The following is a 20541-nucleotide window of genomic DNA, read 5'->3' on the forward strand; positions in this document are numbered from 1 at the left end:
AAAAAATAGATGAAAATAAAATACCTCATCAGTAAAACAACCGACCTGGAAAATCGATCAGGAGAGACAATTTAAAAATTATTGGACTACCTGAAAATCATGATGAAAAAAAGCCTGGACAGTATCTTTCAGGAAATCATAAAGGAAAACTGCCCAAGTCCTAGAACCAGAAGGGAAAATAACCATAGAAAGAATCCACCGATCACCACCTGAAAGAGATCCCAAATTGACAATGCCAAGGAATATAATAGCAAAATTCCAAAATTACCAGATGAAAGAGAAGGTGCTGCAAGCAGCCAGAAAGAAACAATTTAAATATCATGGAACCACAGTCAGGATTACACAGGACCTTGCAGCTTCTACATTAAAAGACCGGGCATGGAACATGATATTCTAAGGCAAAGGAGCTTGGAATGCAGCCAAGGATCAATTACCCAGCAAAAATGAGCATCATTTTTCAAGGGAGGAGATGGATATTCAATGAAATAGGAGACTTCCAAACTTTCCTGATAAAAAGACCAGAGCTCAACAAAAAATTTGATCTTCAAGTACAGGACTCAAGAAGGACTAAAAAGGTAAATGGGACAGAAAGATACAATATGTTGTTAATAAGGGGGGGCTGTTTAAACCCTACAAGGGAATATGAACCCTTGAGAACTGTATTGTTATTACACCTGTTAAAGGAGTATACATAAAGAGGGTGGATATTAGTTGACTTTGATGTAATGATAAAAAAAAATCTAATCAAGTGGGTTAAATGGATCCAAATAAGTGGATCAATCTGATCTTAGAAAATGTACTGAGAAAGGAGGAGGCAGACAAGGGTAAATTACATTACAGGAAAAGACAGAAAATCCTATTACAACAGAGGGAAAGAAGGGGGGGGCATTGTTTGAACCTTACTCTCATCAGATTTGGCTCAAGAAGGGCATAACATAATCAGTTAGGTATAGAAATCTAACTTGCCCTATAGGCAGTAGGAGGGAAAAGGGGAAAGAAAAGGGAGGGGGTAAACAAGGGAGGGAAGAAGCAGTAAGAGCAAAGGGGAAGAAAAGGGAAAGGGATAATGAAAGGGAGGAGGGACTGAAGGAGGCAGTGGTCAAAAGCAAAACACTAGTGAAGGGGAGAAAGGAAAAAGGAGAAAGAAAAGCATAAATGGGAGGGAAAAGGATGGAGAAAAAGACACAGATAGTAATCATAACTGCGAATGTGAATGGGATGAACTCTCCCATAAAACAAAATGGATTGAAGAATGGATTAAAAACCATAATCCTACAATATGTTGTTTACAGGAAACACATTTGAAAAAGAGTGACACATACAGGGTAAAGGTAAAAGGCTGGAGCAGAATATATTATGCATCAGCTGAAGTAAAAAAAAGCAGGGATAGCAATCCTGATCTCAGACAAAGCAAAAGCAAAAATCTCAAAAGAGATAAGGAAGGAAACTACATCCTGCTAAAAGGCACCAGAAACAATGAAGTAATATCATTACTAAACATATATGCACCAAATGGTATAGCATCCAAATTCTTAGAGGAGAAGTTCAGGGAGTTACTGGAAGAAATAGACAGCAAAACTATACTAGTGGGGGACCTGAACCTCCCCTCTCTGACTAGATAAATCTAACCACAAAATAAACAAGAAAGAAGTTAAGGAGGTGAATAGAACATTAGAAAAGTTAGGTATTATAGACCTCTGGAGAAAACTGAATGGGGATAGAAAGGAATATACTTTTTTCGGCAGTACATGGCACATACACAAAAATTGACCATGTACTAGGGCATAAAAACCTCACAATCCAATGCAGAAAGGCAGAAATATTAAATGCATCCTTTTCAGATCATGATGCAATAAAAATTATATGTAATAAAGGGCCATGGAAAGATAGACTAAAAAATAATTGGAAACTAAATAATCTAATCCTAAAAAATGATTGGGTCAAACAACAAATCATAGAAACAATCAATAATTTCATTCAAGAGAATGACAATAATGAGACAACATACCAAAACTTATGGGATGCAGCAAAGCAGTTCTTAGGGGAAGTTTTATATCTCTAAATGCTTACATAAATAAAATAGAAAAAGAGGAGATTAATGAATTGGGCATACAACTAAAAAAAAAATTAAAAATCCTCAACTAAACAACAAATTAGAAATATTGGAAACCAAAGGAAAAATTAATAAAATTGAAATTAAGAAAACTATTGAACTAATAAATAAAACTAAGAGCTGGTTTTATGAAAAAACAATAAAATAGATAAACCTTTGGTTAATTTAATTAAAAAAAGAAAGAAGAAAACCAAATTACTAGTATCAAGAATGAAAAGGGTGAAGCTACCACCAAGGAAGAGGAAACAATAATTAGGAATTATTTTGCCCAACTATATGCCAGTAAATTTGACAATCTTAGTGAAATGGATACACATTTACAAAAATATAAATTGCCCAGATTAACAGAAGAGGAAGTAAAATACTTAAATAACCCCATCTCAGAAAAAGAAATTGAACAAGCCATTGATGAACTCCCTAGGAAAAAATCTCCAGGGCCAGATGGATTTACATGCGAATTCTATCAAACATTTAAAGAACAATTAATTCCAATACTATATAGACTATTTGGGAAAATAGGTGAAGGAGTCTTACCAAATTCTTTTTATGATACAAATATGGTGTTGATACCTAAACCAGGAAGAGTCAAAATAGAGAAAGAAAATTATAGACCAATTTCTCTAATGAATATAGATGCAAAAATTTTAAACAAAATACTAGCAAATAGATTGCAGCAACTTATCACAAGAATAATACACTATGATTGAGCATATCAGCACCAAAACCAACTGAAACCACATGATCATCTCAATAAATGCAGAAAAAGCTTTTGATAAAATACAACATGCATTCCTATTAAAAACACTAGAAAGCATAGGTATAAATGGAGTCTTCCTTAAAATAATAAATAGCATATATCTAAAACCTTCAGCAAGCATTATATGTAATGGGGACAGGCTAGAAGCATTTCCAATAAGATCAGGGGTGAAACAAGAATGTCCATTATCACCACTGTTATTCAATATTGTACTGGAAATGCTAGCTTTAGCAATAAGAGAAGAAAAAGAAATTGAAGGCATTAGAATAGGCAAAGAAGAAACAAAGCTATCACTCTTTGCAGATGGCATGATGACATACTTAGAAAATCAAGTAAAAAACTACTTAAAATAATAAACAACTTTACCAAAGTTGCAGGCTATACAATAAACCACAGAAATCATCAGCATTTCTATATATCACCAAAAAGGCACAACAGCAAGAGATAGAAAGAGAAATCCCATTTAAACTTACTGTAGACATTATAAAATATTTAGGAGTCTACCTCCCAAAACAAACCCAGGAACTCTATGAACACAATTACAAAACACTTTTCACACAAATAAAATCAGATCTAAATAATTGGAAAAACATCAGTTGCTCATGGGTAGGCCAAGCTAATATAATGAAAATGACAATCATACCTAAGCTAATTTACTTATTCAGTGCCATACTAATCAAACTACCAAAAAATTATTTTATAGAGTTAGATAAAATAATAACAAGATTCATTTGGAAAAACAAAAGGTCCAGAATATCAAAGGAACTAATGAAAAGAAATGCAGGGGAAGGTGGCCTAGCAATTCCAGATCTTAAATTGTACTATAAAGCAGCAATCATCAAAACAGCTTGGTGTACTGGCTAAGAAATAGGGAGGTGGATCAGTGGAATAGGTTAAATATGCAAGACACAGTAGTCAATGACTATAGTAATCTATTATTTGATAAACCCAAAGACCCCAGCTTCTGGGATAAGAACCCACTCTTTGAAAAAAACTGCTGGGAAAACTGGAAAAGAGTATGGCAGAAACTAGGCATAGACCCAAATCTCACACCATATACCAAAATAAAGTCAAAATGGGTTCAGACTTAGATATAAAGGCTGATACCATAAGTAAACTGGGAGAACAAGGAATAGTTTACCTATCAGATCTATGGAGAACAGAAGAATTCATGACCAAAGGGAAGATAGAGAACATTATGAAAAGCAAAATGGATAATTTTGATTACATTAAATTGAAAAGTTTTTGCACAAACAAAACCAATGCAACTAAGATTAGCAGGAAGGTAGAAAATTGGGAAAGAATTTTTACAACCAGTCTCTCTGATAAAGGCCCCATTTCTAAAATATATAGAGAATTAAGACAAATTTATAAGAACACAAGCCATTCCCAATTGATAAATGGTCAAAGGATATGAACACAGTTCTCAGATGAAGAAATTAAAGCCATCTATAGTCATATGAAAAAATGCTCTAAATCATTATTGATTAGAGAAATGCAAATCAAAACAACTCTGAGGTACCACATCACACCTATCAGATTGGCCAACATGACAAAACAGGAAAATGAATGTTGGAGAAGATGTGGGAAAATTGGAACACTAATACATTGTTGGTGGAGTTGTGAAATGATCCAACCATTTTGGGGAAAATTTGGAACTATGCCCAAAGGGCTACAAAAATGTACATGCCCTTTGATCCAGCAATAGCACTTCTAGGGCTATATTCCAAAGAGATCATACAAATGGGAAAAGGACTCACATGTACAAAAATATTCATAGCAGCTCTTTTTGTGGTGGCAAAGAATTGGAAATTGAGAGGATGCCTATCAACAGGGGAATGGCTGAGCAAGTTGTGGTATATGAATATAATGGAATACTATTGTGCTATAAGAAATGATGAACAGGCTGACCAGAAAAACCTGGAAAGACTTGTATGGTCTGATGCTGAGTGAAGTGAGCAGAACCAAGAGGACTTTGTACACAATAACAGCCACATTATGTGATGACTAATATTGTTAAACTGAACACTTCTCAGCATTACAAGGATCTAAGACATCTCCAGAGGCCTCAGAATGGAAAATGCTGTCCACATCCCAAGAAAGAACTATGGAAGTTGAATCGCTATCACTTATTTTTACCTTCTGTTGAGTTTTGTTTCATCTTTCTGATGGTTCCTCCTATTGGTTTTAATTTTTACTTACAACTTCACTAATGTGAAATATGTTTAATAGGAATGTAAATGTACAGCCCATATTAGATTGTGGGGAGGGTGGGGGGAGGAAGGGGGAGAAAAATTTTCAACTCAAAAGCATATGGAAGTGATTGTTGATAAATCAAAATAAATTAATAAAAAAATTTTTTAAAAGAAAACATTAAAACGATGAAATAATGAAAAGTTAGAGGGAACTAACTGTGTTGGGGGTGGGGATTTTTAGAGTGATACTGATTTTCCACTGAAATTTCTATCATTCTCCAGCAGTTGTCAGTAAATTCCAGATAGTGGAGAGAGTGCTGGACTTGGAATAAGGAAGCCGAGGGTTCAGATTCTACTTCCAATTCCTATTGGCTGTGAGTCACTTACTACTCTCTCCTGGTTCTCCTCCTACTTCTCTGACAGCTCATTCACTGTCTCCTTTGCTGAATCTTCATCCAGGTCATGCCTGTTAACCATGATTATCCCACAGGGCCTTGCTGGGGCCCTATTCTCTTCTCCTTCTGAACTCCTTCACTTGGTAATCCCATCAGCTCCCATGGATTTAATTATCATTTCTTCACTGATTCTTAAAGCTATTTATCTTTTTAATCTTTCTGCTGACCTCCAGTCTTGCATTTCCAATATCTATTAGATATATTGAACTCTATGTCCCATAGATATCTTAAACTTAACATATCCGAAATAAAACTCATTATCTTTTGCCCAAATTTTTCCTCTCTTCTTAACTTCTCTATTACTATCAAAGGTACCTTCATTGTCCCAGTCACCCACCTTGCCATCTAGGAGTCATCTTCCAGTCCTGAATCTCTTTTACTCCTTAGATCCAATTTGTTGCCAAGGACTATTAATTTTACTTTTTATAACATGTCTGTCCTCTGACACTGCCACCACTCTGGTGCAGTACTTTATCACCTCACACCTGGATTATTACAATAGCTTTTTAGTTGGTCTATCACAAGCCTGTAACTCTAGTCTTTCCCCAACTCAGCCATCAAAATGATCTTCCTAAAATGCAGATTTGATCATTTAACACTCACCCCCACAGCACTCTGCTTCACTCCACCCCCACTGAATAAACTCCAGTGGCTCCTTGACATTACCAGGATCAAATATTAAATCCTTCATTTGGTATTCAAAACACTTCATACCCTGTTCTTTTACCTGCAGTCTTCTTACATCTTACCCACCTTGTATCTTCATCCAGTGACACTGACCTCATTGCTGTCCCTTGAATAAGATACTCCATTGCCTGACTCCAGACATTTTCATTGGCTGTCCCCAATCCCGGGATGATCCCCTTCCTCATCTGTGCCTTCCTTCAAGTCACAGCTAAAATATCACCTCTGATGGAACCTTTTCCTGATTCCTCTTCATTCTAGTACTTTCCCTCTGTCCACTATTTCCATTTTATCCTGTATATAGCATGTTTGTACATAGTTGTTAACACATTTTATCTCCTATTAGACTGTGAACTGCTTGAGACCAGGGACTTTTTCCTTTCTTTGTATCCTTAGCACTTAATGTAGTGCCTGGTACATAGTAGGTGATTAATAAATGTTTACTGACTGACCCACCCCCTCATTTTCACTTAGCACTCCCACCTCAATTTCTATGACTGAAAAATGGGAATAATAATAATACTTAAAGTAGAATGTAAGCACCTGGAAGTCAGGGATCATTTAACTTTTCTCTTTGTATACACAAAATGCTATAACTAGAATAGAGCTTGGTATACACCAGGAGCTTAATAAATCCTTGTTCACTGAATAATAGTATTTATATAACCTGACTGTTGTAAAGCTCCAATAAGATAATGAATGGCACTTAGTGACCTTAAAGAGCTAAATAGCTCTTGTTTGAGTCACTCTTATTACTCCTACCACTATTACTACTATGATTCTCTCTCACTTCACAATCATCTTATTTCCCTATAGACATATATAAGGTATTTCTTTCAACTTGACCTCTCTGTCGTATTTGACACTATTGACTATCCCTGGATACTCTCTCTTTCCTGAGATTTTGTGAAACTGATCTTACTTTGTTTTCCTCAAAATTGTCAGGCATTTCTTATTCAGTCTTTTTTGCTAGATTATCAATGTACATTTTGTCCCCCAACCACGGTTATCCCCAGAGCTCTGTACTGAATTATCTTCTTTTTCTTTTGTATTTCTTCTTTCTTGATGATTTTGTCAACTCCCATAGTTCAATGATTATCTCTACTCAGATCATTCAAAAATCTATGTGTCAGCCCTACTTTTTCACCAGAGCTTCATTTTCATACCACCAACTACCTATTGGATACCTCCACCTCTATGTCACATAGGCATCTTAAACTCAACACGTGCAAAATGTAATTCATTATGTTTCTTTCCCAAACCCACCCTTCCTTCTAACTTCTCAATTTCAAATAGGGGCACCATCACCCTTCCAATCACTCAGATTTGCAATCTTGGAGCCATCCTTGATTCTTCATTTTCCCTCAAATTGTCCCTTCCCATGCAATCAGTTGACCTTCCCTTAAACTGCACCTTCCCTTATCTGATTAGTTTCTAAAATTTTGTACTGTCTAACTATAACGACTCTGTCACCTATCCATTAGATTGTAACCTTCTTCAAGGGAGGGACTGTCTTTTGCTCCCTAGTGATTAGTACAGTGCTTGGCACACAGTAGGCTCTTAATAAATGTTATTTATTAAATGCAAAACTCTAATAGAGGTGAAAAGATGAATAAGATGTAAGTCCTGTTCTCAAGGAGCTTATAATCTAGCAGGGAAGATAGACATAATGTACATAAATAGCTAAAATTAAAAAAAATTGAGTATAAGTGCATTACACAGGTACACACATGTTATTTTGTAAGTTCCAAGGAAGAACAGATGGGGGAGAGAGATCACGAAATACTTCAGAGACAAATTGGCAGTTCCCTGGATGAGCTCTTACTTGGTTAAATCGAGCATTGTCTTGCTCCTTCCCTTACCGCTAGTCTCCCCAGCAGTGGGCTCATGGGGTTTCAAGGTCTCCACTAATAAACACCAACGTTTGAAGTTTTCTATTCATCCCCCAAATACATAAAAGAAAGCTTCTGGTGTGTCCTTCCCCATGGGTTTTATGTCCCAAAGCTCATGTCTTTCCTCTCTTTGTATTGTTGGCACATATCACCATGCATCCATTGCGCATAGTACGCATCTGTTTGAATTTAATGGCACAATTAATAGTAACAGGTTTGCAGAAGGTAGAAAAAAGGGAGTTAAGGAGAAGGAAGAGGGAGCAAATCCTAAAAGGCAGCAGGGGGGAAGGAGGAATTCCTATGGCTATGTAGCTGTGGTGGCCACTAGGTAATGGAAGTAAGTAAGGAGGACCTAATTTGAGAACTTACTAGATATCCAAGTAAGTGTTATTTTTTTCAAAGTAGTCATCTTGGACTCCTTTATTGCAATGATGCTGTCATGTCAGAATCTAATCTTTTTGAGAGTAGGCATTTTAAATTGTAATTTATAGAAGCACTATTCTTATGGTGGATAGAGAGCTGGCCTCAGGAAGATCCAGGTTCAAGTCTCCTGGAAAAGTCATTCAATCTTTCAATGCCCCAGGCAGCTCTCTAGGATAATAAATTGCAGAGCAGGTACTCATCTGCTTTGGCAGAGAGAGTTTCCTCAATTGAGGTTCCCATAGCAATGACACAGCAGCTAGGTGGCATGGTGGATAGCGTGCTGGGCCAGGAGTCACGATGACCTGAGTTCAAATCTGACCTGATACCAACTAGCTGTGTGACTTTGGGCAAGTAAATCACTTAAATCTGCTAGAGAAGGAAATGGCAAACCACTCCAGTATCTTGGCCAACAAAAACCTCAAATGGGGTCACAAAAAGTTGGGCATGACTGAAATGACTGAACAACAAATAGCAGCGACATTACAAAATTGATGTCATTTTTAGAGCTGAATTTAGAGTAGTGTAATGTTTTTGTGTGATGATCTAAACTTAAGACTCCTAGTTTAATATCACATGTAGAAGGAAGTAAAAGGAAGGAAGGAAGGAAGTAGGAAGGAAGGAATGAAGAAAGGAAGGAAGGAAGAAAAAGAAAGAAAGTGAGTCATCTTTTAAATTCACCATAACAGATTTTAGACTTTCTCCTTCTTTGGACTAAATGACCTGGAACCCTTTCAGGACCAGACAATAATTAAATGGGAAAAAGTTTTTGATAACCTTTCAATGCATCTTATTTCTAGGACTTTGCATAGTAATGCACAGCATTTCGGGAATGACTGTAGTTGAAGATTAGAAACATTCATGATAGTTGTATGCATATAGAGTTTAAAATTTTTCTTTCAAACAAGTGTTCATGGGCTATGTGTCCACATTTGAAAAGCAAGGTGCTTTTCATTGATTAGAATTGAAACCTTAAAAAGTCAACCTGAGTACTCTCCCATTCTAATAAAATTATTTTTTTCAGACTAAATAGTTATAAGGTAATTTTTTAAAAAATAAAGACCAGAGTTTATTTTTTTCTTCTTTAATTGGCTGGCCATTAGAAAAAATTTACCAATGCTTTCTATTCTATCTATATTTATCTTTTCCTTTTTTCTTAAGGAAATTTACAGTGGCTAGTGGTAACTGATGAAATCATAGAAAGAAGTGGCTTCTTAAACCTTTGTGGGGGAATCATCCTATTTGCCCAATTCTGATTGTATACAAGGGTTCACCATAGTAGGTAGGGTTGAGCCAGCAGGCGGTGCTGCAGGGCTGCCTGGGAGGTGCAGATGGGGTGATCTGTTGGAACAACTACAGGCAGAAGGCAAATTGAGAAAACAGAGCCAGTCAGTGATGTGAGTCCAAGCTGGGGCAGTAATCAAAACGAACAGAGCACAGAACAAAGCGGGATTGAGGTTGGCAGTAATAGATCCACAGGTTGGTAGGAAGGGTGGATGCCGCCAGATGGCTGGATACAATAGTTAGGTAGATATCAGGTGAACAAGTTGTCCCAGCAATTCTTTGCTTTCATGTGAAACTATTTAAGGAGAATGCCAAGGACCAATTGGCTTTTTTTTTTAAAGCAGTCTGATCTGCTCAGGGATTATGTCTTCCCCGTAAAATCACCTTGTATCTATTTTGTGTATATCTCCATTGACAGAATAAAAGCTTATTGAGGGCAGAGATGGTTTCATGTTTGTCTTGTACTCCCAGCACCTAACACAGTGCCTGGCATACAGGAGGTGCTTAATAAGTGCTTATTAATTGCTTATCTCACTATGTGGGCATAACATTCTGAAACAGGGCTGCTTTGCTTTACACAAATTCAAATGAAAACCTAACTCACTAAACAAATACATTCAACAGATATATTATTTCAATTATGAAAAGGTTCTTTAATTTTTAAATGATTCATCATGAACTTTCTTTAACGAATACCCTTCCTAGTATAATTAAAATATGAACTCAACTGCAAACATTTGAATTTCACACCATTTTTTAGGAACACGTATGTTTTTGAAAACAAAGTGTGCTAATTCAAATAAACCAAATTTACTGCTGTCTTAAGTCAGATAATAACATTTTAGAGCTTTAAAAGAGTTCTAAATGCTGGGGGGGTCTGAAGATATATAACTAAATAGTTTATTACCATATTTATTGCACAATATTACCATATTGCACAATTCTCATCCCATCCCCCTATCCCTTAATATTTTCTTTTAAAATAGACCAGGTGGGAGGAATTATGTGAACATCTGGTAATAATTTTCATTAATCTTTATGCAATTGTCACCCCTATTTATGAAAGAAGAGCAACTCAACCAAAGTTCCATAAAAATCAATCAGTGGCCAAATTTACTGGAATCCAGACCTCCTGATCCTTCCTTCTCTTTTTATTCTGATCCAGTATTCTCTCACTCTGCATCCAGCTTTGAAATGGACTGATATTTTTAAAGCTGCTATTTCAAGTACCAAAAAAAAAAAAATAGTATGTGGGGAGAGGGAATAATATAAGGGAATAGTTTTTCTTAATTTTCATCTCAAAATAGGCTAAGAAGAACACTACGCATTAATAGGGTATAAAATATGCAAGGACAGGCAGTGTGTGTGGGCACCTGGTTTGCTTCCACTTGGGCTACCTGATTTACTGTCATTAAGAGCTGAAACTTACCAGAGTACACAGAAGACCTGCTATTATGGTCTGTTTCTTGAAGTCCATAAACCACAGTCATCGTGGTTATTTTTGTTAAATGGAAGGCTCCAGAAAAGGAGCCTCAGGCAAATCAAAAATTTGAAACCCATTTACCATTTCTTTTTGGTTAATAACCTAAGCACAGAATCTTCCATTGTGAGGAGGCAAAAAGAGACAGTGATATGCCTACTTGACTCAGAATGATTTAGAATTGCAAAAGGCCCTTAGGAATTATCTAGAGCCAGGTGGTTAACCTGCAGCCTTACTAACACACTAAGTCTGACTGATTCAAAGGACTGCACTTGAGGATCTAGAGGGCCACATGTGGTCTCAAGGCTGCAGGTTCCCCATCCCTGATCTAGGAGTTCTTGGATTCACCCGGAATCTATGAGCCTGGATGGAAAAAAATTACATCTTTATTTTCACTAATCTTTAGTTAACTTTGTAATCCTATAGATTTAATTTCATGCATTTAAAAACATTATTTTGAGGTTAGCCTGTCAGTTGCTAAGCTTTTATTAAGCATCTACTATATGCCAGGCACTGTGCTAAATGCTGGGGGGGGGGGGCGGTCCATAGACTTCATTAGACTGCCAGAAGGATCCATGACCCAAAAAAATTAAGAAAGGAAAACAAGCATTTATTAAGTGCTAAATGCTTATAAATATTATGTCATTCGACACATTATCCTTGGGAGGTAGTAGTTATTATTATCCCCATTTTACAGTTAAGGAAACTGAGGAAGACAGAGATTAAGTGACTTGTTCAGGGTCACACAGCAAGTGTGTTTCTGAGGCCAGATTTGGATTCAGGTCTTCCTGACTCCAGGCCCAGCTCTCTACATCTCTGCACCACCTCACTCTCTCTAATCACTAACGCTTTATCTAGTTCAACAACATTCCTCATTTTGTAGACGTTGGAACTAAGTTTCTGAGAAGTTAGGTAACTTTGCCCAAGAACACAAAGATAGTACAAAGCCAGAATTTCAACCCAGATTCTCTAACTTCAAATCCAATTCTATTCCCACTATACTATACTATACTATGATTCCAAGTCTCAGTGAAAAGAAGATAAAAGTGAGCCAATAAGGTAGTGTCGTATAACAGAGAGAGACCACTGGTCTGGGGAGTCAGAGGTTTTGGGTTCAAATCCTGATTCTCAGACTTCTCAACTTAGGGATCTTGGGCAAATCACTTAATCTATTGACTCCAGGTTCTTCATTGTAAAACTGATGGTGGGCTGGGCTAGGGAAAGGGACCAGAAGGCCTGTAAGATCTTATCTAGCTGTAAATCCTAAGGGATAGCTTGTTTGACTGAGATGCCTTGTCCAAAGCCTAGTTTTTGGAAGTGAATACAAAGTACGGTTAGAATCAGCTGCATGCATCCTGACCTTGCCAGCATGGCTGTTATGAGTCTATTGAGAGACAAGTGCCGCACATCTCAAGTGTTATCACCTGACAGCGCCTGGGGGTACCAGTCCAAGCCCATGGATTTCAGAAGGGGTGGGGGGCCTCCCTAATGAGGGGTTTCTGACAGATTTCATTTTGGGAGAGAGGCAATGATGGACATTATAATGGGATGCAATGGTGCCAGAAGGCAGGTTTACATTTGTTTCTCTAATGGTGTGTCTAGGTATTGCATGAGGTCAGAGGGGCTGACAGAAAACCTTATAATGCAAGTGAAGTGTAACATATGGCATTTTGAGCTGAGTTACTACATATTTATGACAGTTTCACATTCTAGGGAATAGAAAAGTCCAGACCTAAGGAAACTAGAGGAGAATCCAAATAGAATTTTACCTCTGGGGGGTATTGAATGCTGCCTGCATCTGAAATCTTTGCCTTTAAATGTACTTGAGACATACCCCCGAATAGTCATTAAACTTCCACAGACCTATACCAGGGATGTGTAAAAACAGCAATGATAAAGAAGAAGATATAGTCTTAAAAGCTTACCTCATAATCTTAAACTCAAGCCTAAGGGAGCTATTTCAAATGTACATAGAAACACTCTCTGAGCTCATCTATAGAGGATGAAATTCAAGCCCATTGCAAATATAAAGGCCATCTAATTATTCTCAGAAGTGATTCAATCAAGCAAGCATTTACTAAACACCTACTAAGTGCCACACATTGAACTATGCATACAGAGAATGCAAAAAGAAAAACAAAATAGTCTCTATCCTTTAGAAACATTTCCTACTGGGAGGAAACAACATATACACAGATAAGTCCGCACAAAAATATATGCAGAATAAATACAAAGTAATTTTGAGGGCTAACGACCAGGGGCAGCTGGTTGGTGCAGGAGATAAAGCGCCAGCCCTGGTGTCAGGAAGACGCGAGTTCAAATATGACCTCAGAAACTAACTAGCTGTGTGACTCCAGCAAATCATTTAACCTGTTTGCCTCAGTTTGCTCATCTGTAAAATAAGCTGGAGAAGGAAATGGCAAACCACTCCAGTATCTTTACCAAGAAAACTCCCGTGGACAGTATTGGTATGGTATGGTTCATCGGGTCACAGAGTTGGACACAACTGAACAACAACATATCTTTACAACATAGATATAATACATAATAGTAACTGTTAACACTTACGTGGTGCTTTAAGGTTTACAAAGCACTTTAAAATTATTACCTCATCTCATCCTCCCAATAACTCTGTGTGATAAGTGCTAATATTAACCCCATTTTATAAATAAGTAAACTGAGGCAGGCAGAAGTTGTCATTTATCCAGGGTCGTAGCCAGTAAGTGTTTGAGGTTGGATTAGAACTCAAGTCTTCTTGATTTTAGGTATAGTGTAGGCATGGTATATTTTCCCCCTAATGATGGGAAAAGAAACGAAAATAAGGAGAGCCATAAATAGAAATGGGAAATATTATTTGGAATGGAATAAAAAAGTTTGAATAGGAAATTATATGGAAGTTTGGTCAGGATGTTGAGGGGATTATAGACCATACCATTGAAAGGTTTGGTTGAAAGACTGGGTGAAGTTCAGCTTGGACAAGTGGACAAGTGGCAGCATGGTCTTGACTTCAGGTGTTTGAAGAGCTGTCATGCAAGAGAGGTATTAGCTTTATTCTGCATGGCACTGGACTAGAAGTGTTCGATGAAAGCTGCAGAGAGGCAGGGTTGGGCTTAACACAGATGATGAAGAGCTTCCCAATGATCTGAGCTAACTGAAAGTGGGATGAGCTGCATCCAGAGGCAGGAAGTTCTCCTTCACTGAAGGTCTTCAAGAACATGCTTCATGAGCACTCTTTGGGGATTAGGGAGAGATGATTTCTTTTTGGGTATAGAATATACTTGATAATTTATGAAGTCACTTCCAATTTTAGAGTTCTGTGAGTGGGCAGCAAAGTGGCACAGTGGATAGAGTACCCAGTATGAAGTCAGGAAGACTCATTTTCCTGAGTTCAAATTGGCCTCAGATACTTATGAGCTGTGAGACCCTGGATAAGGCCCTCCATTAAGTGCCTCAGTTTTCTCATCTGTAAAATGAGCTGGAGAAAGAAATGGCAAACCACTCCAATATCTTTGCCAAGAAAATCCCAAATGGGGTCATGAAGAGTTGAATATAACAGTAACAACTGAAAAACAGTTCTGTAAGTAGATATCTCACAAGTAAGCACATGCCCAGGAAATCACAGTAATTTCCTGCATATGGCATTGATATAAAAGCTAAAGAATGCTGAAAAAGAGAATGGATACCTGTTTAAAATGAGATTTCTTTGGATTTGTTGTTCAGATATTTTTCAGTCATGTCTAACTCTTCATGATCCCATTTGGAATTTTTTTTTTTTTGCAAAGATACTGTAGCAGTTTGCCATTTCTTTTTCCAGCTCATTTTACAGAAAAGGAAGCTGAGGCACTTAACTGAGGGTTAAGTGACTTACCCAGAGTCACATAGGTAGTCCATGTCTGAGGCCAGATTTGAACTCGGGTCTTCCTGACTCCAGGCCTGGTACTCTATCCACTGCACCACCTAGCTGTTTATTGTACTTGAGAGCATATGCATCTCTTTTCTTTCACAAAAACCACCTCTGATGTTAATAATACCTGTGTGATCTAGGATAAATTACTTATTCTCTGTGGGTCTCAGTTTCCTCCTTTGTAAAAAGAGGTCAGACTAGATGACCTTTGAGGTTCTCTCTAGATTTATGAATTTATGATCATACACCATTGGTTCAGCATTAGAGGACCTGGGCTTAAATCCCATCTATGACGATAATTATACCTGTGTGTCCTTGGACAAGGCACTTAACTTCCCTTAGCCTCTGTTCCTTCCTTTGTAAAAAAGAGAACGTTGGATTAGATGACTTTTGTGGTCCCTTCTATCTCTAGATTTTTGTATCTTTGATCTGGGATCATTTCAGCATATTTGCTCGTCTGTTCTACATGGCTGAGGAAACAGGGACAATATCTTGGGGGAAGAGAGGAGATGGTTCAAAGTTAGTTTTCTACTAAAATGATCTCTTTCCCAGAGTTATAAAAATATATGCAGACTTTCTAATTCAGCCAAATGTCACTGTTAATCTGTTTCACAGTCCCAGTTACAATGTGCTCATTCTCCATGAGTCAAGAGAAGCATATGCACTTAGTGTCTTTAGACTAAAATCCTCCTAAATCCAGCATAGCGGTATGATCATAAGAAGCTTCTCAGACAGGAATTACCCTCTTCCTTTTCACTTTCTCATAAAGAAAACAGCTTGATTTCTTCATGCTAATGTCTGTCTTTCATCATCTTTTTTCTGAATACATTTTCCTTGTCTGCTAGCAACTCTCTTCAGCTTCTGCCTATGATGGGCGAAGCACTAGAAATGACATTTTTCAAGTGCCATGTATAGGTTAGTTCTCTCTATCACAAATCATAGAAGAAGTGAATGTACTGAAAGGGTGAGAGGAATAATGGGACAAGGGGCCCACCAGGTCTTCCCTACTCCAAATTGATCCAGGTGTCACAGACCCATTCATTCTAGGGTCAATTCTAGGGTAACTGGTCATCCTGCCAAGGGGGGTGGTTAAGTTAGTCAGTAAGCATTTATTAAGAGCCTACTATGTGCCAGGCATTCTATTAAGCACTGAGGATACAAATACGAAGAAGGAGCTTATAATCTAATAGAGAAAGACCACACACAAAAGGAAGCTGAAAAGCAGTGGGGGCAGGACAGAGAGGAGGGTACCCAGCTTGTGGCATGCTGGAGTTCAGTGTGAGTAGTAAAAACTGGTGGGAAATGAAGTGATGGCTGGCCTGGGAGACCTCCTTAAATGGAAGCTAAATTTCATACTATCAAAAGTGTAGGAATCCAAGACTGGGAACAGAGTAGGTCCTGGGAAATACCTTTTGAATTGGTCTGAATGCAAGGAAACAGGATGAGACCTCCTCAGCTCCCTCCATTTACAAACAGTAATCAGAATACAAATGACTTGACAGCAATGCATTCAGGATTCCCAGACCAAATCATTCCCATGCCTACCTTTGATGATCATATAATAGGTTTCATTATCATGAGTGGGAATGGATTTCTAGGAAAATTAGCAACTTATTCTCTACCTTTCCCTTTTTTCCTTGTTCAGTCAATTCTGATTAAGGACAGCTAGGATTTCAATAAGACTTGCTGTATTTTCAGAATTACTGCAGAATGACTTAAGTGGATTCTCCAAATACATCATGTTAGAATAGCCTGTCCAACAATTTATCTGAAATAAGCGGCAGAGAGGAAAGGTAGCAGAAGTCAACACTGAAGGGACCAAAAGGGCAGATCTGAGGAGTAGATGGACCACGACTATTAGTGTAATGCAGAACATTATTTTGCCATTTAGGTAGTAGGGCCCTTTAAGCCATGGAAAGCAAAAGTTGGTGCTTAATCTTGCCCTAGACCTCATTCCTCCTAAATCTAAACAATTGTGAAATGTACTCTTGCATAGCTCAGCATAGCCCGTACCTCCAACACAAATGGATAAGAAAGCTTGCAATATAATTGCTTTAGATAATTATGTTTATGCCAGAGACCAGGACAACTGGTCTGGTTTGTGTGATCTCTGACCCGTAATAATGGGGTGCTCGGGTGTTTGTGCTTGTACTTGTGCCCCAATTTCTCCCTAGTCTCAGAAACACTTCTCTATCAACCATCCCAGCCAAGAACACTGTGCTAGCAGTTATTCATGCATGGCCTCAGCATGACCTTATCTCTCCCTGGTCACCACACAGAGCTGGCTGCTGCCCCAGCCCTCAGATCATGTCTCTGGAAGCCTCCCAATTCCTCAGTAAGTTCCTGTTGTGAGAAGCTTTTCTTTGTTGCAGAACATTCTCATGTCAAGACAGAGGAGAGGGTGTCCTTGACCAGCCAAGAACTCTTCCCTTGCCAAACTTCACAGATCCATCCCCTCCCTGTCCTGTATACTCCCTGTACTTTCCATCCATAGCCCCAAAGACACCTGCATCTTTGGATTACCTCATCATGTTCCTCACATTTCTTTCCCATGCTCTTTTCTATATAAACCCTAGCTCGACCCCTGATGGGGGCTGCTTGATTTGGATGTGCATACCCCTGGCAGCCGCACACTAATAAATCCACATCTTAAATTACATCTGGGTTTCACTCGCTGATTTCTCGGTACAACATTAGAAATAGTTATTGTGTATAAAATGGTTTGAAAATGAAAAAATGCATAATATTTAGCAAGTTACTAATTGATTCTATTTTTACAATCTTTAATGTAAGAAAAATTGTCAGTTTGATATTTCCCTTTATCTCCAGGTATTGTACATTTCTAAAGACAGAGGTGAGAGGGAGCTCCTCATTTCTCATTCTTCACTACCATCTGTCCATGTTTGGGAACAGTACTACTCTGTATCATGCTGCATCATACAACAGACCCTTTTCTATTCTTCTCACCCCCTCCACTGTGAATGTGCACATATTTTAAATTTCTTGGGGGCCCTATATATAAATTGAAGGTAATTCAAAATATATGTTCCTTTACCCTAAGTCATCAGTATATCCAACAAATGTTCATCAAACACCTACCATGAACAATGCACTGTGCTAGGAACTATGGATGAAAAATATGATAATCAATATAGTCCTTGGTCATGAGGGGCTTACAGTGTAGTACAGGGGTAGGGAATCTGTGGCCTCAAGGCCACAGGCTGCAGGTTCCCCATGCCTGGTCTAGTAGAAAGAATGAGACAAGTGCCTAAAGAAGTTTAATACTGCGCAAATTATGCCATGATAATAAAAACTGCCAGAGTAGCTTTTGAGATTTGAGGAGAGAGGGATTATTTCCAGCAGAGGTGATCAGGAAAAGCCTCAGGCAGATAGTAGAACCTGAGCTGGGCCTTGAAGAAGGATAAGATTTTAATTGAAGCAGTTAAATGATTAAATAAGGAGAAAGCTGCCTCAAGATACAAGAAGTTCTGAGTTAAAAACCATCCTCAGACCCTTAATTAGCTATGTGACTCTGTGCAAATCACTTAACCACTATCTGCCTCAGTTTCTTCATTTGTGAAATGTGGATAATAATGTTACCAACTCCCCAGGGTTGAGGGGATAAAATGAGATAATACTTGTGAAGTGTCTTATAAACCTTAAAGTGCTATATAAATGCTAGCTGTTATTATTATCATGTGGCAATGTGGGGGGGCATATAGAATTGTATAGAGATGGAAGAGAGTAGAAATTGAACAATCTAATTTGGCTATAGTTAAGAAGGCCCACAATGTAGTGGAAAAAAGCACTAGACTTGAAATCAGGAGACATGGCTTAGAATCCTGTCTCTGACACTTATTAGCTGTGTGAACATGAAAAAATAATTTCATTTCTCTGATCCTAGTGATCCTTAACTGTAAAATGGGGGAGGGATAATAATATTTGTAGCATCTATTTCATAAGGTGATTATAAATATCAAATGAGAAAATGTGTGAAACGGGTTTAGTGAAACGTATCTAGTTTTATAAATACTGGCAAGTACAACATAAATGCTAATTATTATTACTATTATTATGATGGTCCATACTATGTATTGTTGTTCAGTCATTTTCAGTTGTATTTGACTCTTCAGGATCCCATTTGGGGTTTTCTTGGCAGAGATACTGGAAAGGTTTGCCATTTCCTTCTCCAGCTCACTTTACAGATGAGGAAACTGAGGCAAACAGAGTTTAAGTGACTTGTCCAAGGTCACACTGCTAGTGCCTGAGGTCAGATTTGGACTCAGGATGATGATTCTTCCTGACTCCAGGCCCAGCACTCCATCCGCTGTGCCACAGCCAGAGCTGCCCCATATTATTAATCATGTTGCTGTTCATGATGAGGATGATGAGAGGAGGGTAAATTGGAACAGCCCAGCTAAAAAGTTTGTCTTTTGTACTATGGGGATAATTCTATATTATGCAATGAGAAACCATAGAATATTACTGAGCAGTGAAGTGATAGGGTCAGATCTGCTCACTAAGATGATTGTTCTGGGGATAGTATCAAGAATGAACTCAGTCCAGGAAAGAGGTAAGAGAGTATGGACTAGGGGCAGTGGGAATGGAGAGGAGGGAATGCACGAAAGAAATATCATAGAGGTAGAATCAATAGGATTTGGCAATTGAAATGTACATTTTTTTCAAATATGCTAGAAGTTTAATGTAGATCTTAAATAAAACGTATTTCTTCCTGAGCCTTATTTTAAAGAAAAGTGATATTTGCAGACACTTTGTTATTGTGGAAGATATGGGTCCTTAATCATTCTCTCCCTTAGGGAATTTATGAAACTTCCTGTGATATTTCTCTTCAGGGCTTTAGTCAGAACAATCTATCAAATCAAAAGAAATAGTGTGTCTAGCAGCATCCTATTGTGACATATTAAGTATGTTAGTATAATAGTGCCCTATTATGCATAATACCATGTTAGCTGTATATACTTGTTTCTACCTCCTCTCAATCATTTCTCAACTCCCTGCAATATGATATTTGACCACTACTCAACTGGAGCTGTTTCCTTCAAGATCAGCATTTGACACTGGTGATCACCCACTCCTGTATCTTCTCTCCTCTCCCAGCTTTCATGACACTGAACACTCATGATGTTCTTCCTATCTATGTGATTGCTCCTTTTCAATCTCTTTGTAGGTTTCACCATCTGCATCCCTTCCTTTGAGAGTGGGTATGTCCCAAGGCTCACTCCCAGGATTTGTCCCTCTGGCTTAACTCATAAGCTTCCATGAGTTTAATTACCACCTCTATGCGGATGGTTTCCAAATCCATTAAATTAGCCTTCTCTCTCCAGACCTTTAAACCC

The 20541-nt window shown here is 38.0% G+C and overlaps 1 protein-coding gene across 1 annotated transcript in view; it reads right to left on the reverse strand.

The window, feature by feature from the left end:
• The window catches only part of SLC35F1 (solute carrier family 35 member F1), a 573453-nt gene that overhangs the window by 102737 nt on the left and 450175 nt on the right, over window positions 1–20541 (reverse strand). The window lies entirely within an intron of this gene.

Source organism: Phascolarctos cinereus, unplaced genomic scaffold (assembly GCF_003287225.1).
Source record: "Phascolarctos cinereus isolate Bilbo 61053 unplaced genomic scaffold, phaCin_HiC Scaffold_5;HRSCAF=322, whole genome shotgun sequence".
NCBI lineage: Eukaryota > Metazoa > Chordata > Mammalia > Diprotodontia > Phascolarctidae > Phascolarctos > Phascolarctos cinereus.